Here is a 3,815-nt window from a genome sequence, read left to right as displayed (position 1 = left end):
GCCCCCGAGTGCGATCCGAAACTTTCTCACAGCCCATGGGCGGACGGCGACTGCAGCAGCAGCAATGAGGAACTGAAAAGATGCGGAGGGGAAGGGAAGGAGCAGAGAGGAGAAGGGAACGTGAGGGGAGAGCAAGGAGGGAGGATATGTTGGAGCCATTTCATACCGTAGCTGAACCCAAACTCAATGCCGAGAAGAATCTTGTAGAGGAGTAGGAGGAGGACGGCAGGATACTCGAAGTAGAAGCCTGTTCTGTCCAGCTTGTCCCCACGTGAGGAACAGAAAGTGCGAGCTGGCAGTACCTGAGGGGAGCCGTCGATAGTGTATCTCTCCGGCAGCCAAGTGTGCTCCCTGTTGTTGCGTCGGGGAGACGAAGAGGTCATGAGGAGGACAAGAGGAGGAGATGGTGAATTGGGAGGAGGAGGAGGAAGGGGGGAGGGGCGGGAGGGGGGGGGAGGTGGAGGACGAATAGGAGGGCAAAGGACAAGAAAAGAGGGAGAGAAGGAGAGTGATATCATTACATCAAGTCTGCTGAGATCTTCAAGAGCAGGTTCTGGAGGAAGAAGCGAAAATTGCGAGGGCCGTCAAGTTTCCTCCTTGCAAGTGCGTTGAACCAGGCAATCCTACAGCTCAGTGAGGAGAGAGGAAGGGAGAAGGAGCAGCATGCTGGTACCTGGCCATCCCACAGACTGAATCTGCCGTCCCTCCCTCTGGCCTGGGACAAGCGTTGGCAACACATATGGAGGGCAGCATAAGGGGGAAGGAGAAGGAGAGAAGTCGAGGAGGTCAGTGGAGAAGTCGCAGAGATCATTGGGAAGGGAAGATGGGGACGAGGAGGAGGAAGGAAAGGAGGGGAGGAGGCAGGAGGAGGCAGGAGGAGGCAGGAGGAGGCAGGAGGAGGAGGAGCGCTTACCTGCTCATCTCTCCCTCATAGATCGTCTCACTTACCCATGTTGGCACCCGAGCAGCCAGAGGGTTAGAGTCGATCCTGAAGCAGCAGCAGGGTCAGCAAAAGGAGGAGCGTGGAGGGGAGGAGAATAAAGTGGAGGACTATGATCAGGACTGGATCAGAAGCAAAAGCAAGAAATGCAGCAAAGTCAGCAGCAGCAGCACGGGGAGGAGCGGTTGCAGGAGGAAGGGGAGGATGTGCAGGAGGGGCAGGAGGTGAAGCAGCAGCACGAGCAGCAGCACGAGCTGTTCCTGTCAAGGATTTTCTCGTCCTTGTCTTGGGAGTCTGTTGAGTTGAGAGCGACGGCCATCAAGTTCGCGTCATAGTCAACAAGGTCGATGAAATTTCCTGCGCTGCTTCACGAGGTGATAGACGTCTCCTTCGCGATACCTTGACGGTCGACGCTCGTCACGAAGTGATCGTCTGGAGACAGATAGAAGAGAAAGTGAGACAGAGGAAGGAGGAGGGAGGAGGGAGGAGGGAGGAGGGAGGAGGGAGGAGGGAGGAGGGAGGAGGCGAGGAGGCGAGGAGGGAGGAGGGAGGAGGGAGGAGGGAGGAGGGAGGAGGGAGGAGGGAGGAGGGAGGAGGGAGGAGCGAGGAGGGAGGAGCGAGGAAGGGATAGAAGAGTGAGAAAGAGGAGGGAGGGAGCGAGGGGATGAAAGGGAATGATAGAAAGCAGAAGAGGGGTGAGGAGGAGGAGATTTCACCTCGCCACAACCTCAAGTTGAACGACTTCTTCATGTTCAGGCTGAGAGCTCTCAACTGGCTCGAGAGTCTTTTATCTCCGAACTTGAGCTCGACGTCAGCTGGGAATCACAAGTCATCAAGGATACTCGAAAGAGCGCTAACGGTCATCAGAGTGACTGCAAGAGAGAGAAGACAGTGTGAAACAATCATGTCAAACAAAACAATCTCGACATCCTTGTCAGGAAACAACTTCAACACCAACGATAACAAACCCAACATCTTCCACGTCCTGATCTTCATCATCACCCACAACAACTCTCTCGCTCCTACCTAACTCGTTGAGCAGGTAGACAAAGATCGCATTCGTATCAGACGTGAAACCAGCACGTCTGAACGTGTCGATCATCAGACTGCCGTCCGCCCACATCAAACTCTCCTCCTGCCCCTGCCACGTCAGCACCATGTTGGTGGGACGTCAAGAGAGCAGACAGGGTCGAGGCCGTCGAGGAGGTACTGGAGGGCGTCTCGGAGGAGAGGGAGTTGGGACGAGATCCACGTGTAGTTTGCAGAGATTTTCGCAAACTCGATGGCTGCGGACCAAGAGATCATCTTGAACATGTTGCCTCGGCAAGGATGTTGTACATGTAAGGATCCAGAAGACGTTAGGTCCAGTTTGCCTCTGTTGAGCAGAATCAGAGTACCCTGACAGGTTTGTGACATTCCAACCTCTCCCGATATGGCTCGAAAGAATGGCTGGTCCTTTACAAAGTGATGAGGGATCTGAAAAGCAAACTATCAATCCATGAGGCTGATTCTTCCTCCCTCCCTCTCTTCAATCGCTCCTTCCTCCCTCTCCGTCTCCGTCTCCGTCTCCGTCTCCATCTCCATCTCCGTCTACGTCTCCCTCCCTCTTCCTCCTTCTCTCCATCTCCTTCTCCCCCTCTCTCCCTTCCTTTGCTCTGCTCTATCCCTCTCTCCCTTTCTTCCCCCCCCTCTCCCTCTCTCTCTCCCTCTCTCCCACATCTTACTTGTCCTTTCGAGCATTCTTGCGTGGAATTCGTGCAGATGCAAGAACCGCTGTAAGCACTAACTCACTCTCTGACGTCTAGCAAACGCTTTCTTTCCTTCTCTCAATCACCCTGCGGACTTGTTCGTGAACGTATCGACTGCCTGACAACAGCAGGGCCTGCCATGTGTGCATTCACCGCAGACATCATCATCTCACAAACCTGGATGGAGAAGTAGCTGTCAGGGTCGAAGAAGTTGAACATGTCGTGATATCCCCGGTCAGGGTGTTTGATCCCTGTTGCAATCTGATCGATCTGCTCACCATCAACGATGGTTCCTGCTGGCAGTCAGTCCTTGTCATGCTAGTATTACAAACATTTCGACAACCTCGATGAGTGTTGAGAATCCCGATCAAGTTTGTGTAGATGCTGATTGCAGCGGTAGAGAGTTCACGAGAAGAAAGTGTGGAGAACTCGTTGTCTTCAAACTCCACGAAGCCGTGGACTTCCTCCGTCCTCCTCAGATGGTCCAGTACAGGAGAGACAGGAAAGCTGAGATCGTTGGGATAGACCAGCCAAGAATGAGAGAAGACAGTGGAGCAGGGAGGTTGGCTGCAGACAAAATCTTCTCCCACAACATCGCAACTTCCCCAACGATCCATAGACCTGCTATGACGTCATCCAGCGAGTCTTCGAGGAACCCGCCGCTACCTCAACCGCCCGACGACAATCTCCTGCAGTCCTGTCGCTCCTGTGGAGGAGAACAGGCAGGTGGAGAAGTTGGAGGCGTCTCCTGCCCTTGACCATGAGGAGGACAAGTGAAACCTTGACATGCCGACCTTCTCTCACACGTAGAGATGATTCTCTGATAATCTCGATGCAACCGAAATCTTTCGGTCCTGCGGGAAGCAGATGAGTGTGATTGGAACACACCTCCTCTCTCTCCTCTCCAACCCACTCCTCCTCAGCTTGTTCCTCTCCTCTCCTCTCCAGCCTGTTCCTCTCCTCTCCTCCTCTCTCCTCTCCCCTCCTCATCTCCTCTCCTCTCCAGCCTGTTCCTCTCCTCTCCTCTCCTCTCCTCTCCTCTCCTCTCCTCTCCTCTCCTCTCCTCTCCTCTCCTCTCCTCTCCTCTCAAGTCTCCTCCCCTCCTCCCTCCTCTCCTCTCCTCTCCT

Source organism: Guillardia theta, assembly GCF_000315625.1.
Source record: "Guillardia theta CCMP2712 unplaced genomic scaffold GUITHscaffold_24, whole genome shotgun sequence".
NCBI classification, from domain to species: Eukaryota; class Cryptophyceae; order Pyrenomonadales; family Geminigeraceae; genus Guillardia; species Guillardia theta.
The sequence above is the reverse complement of the archived record's forward strand: the minus strand, read 5'-3'. Positions refer to the sequence as shown.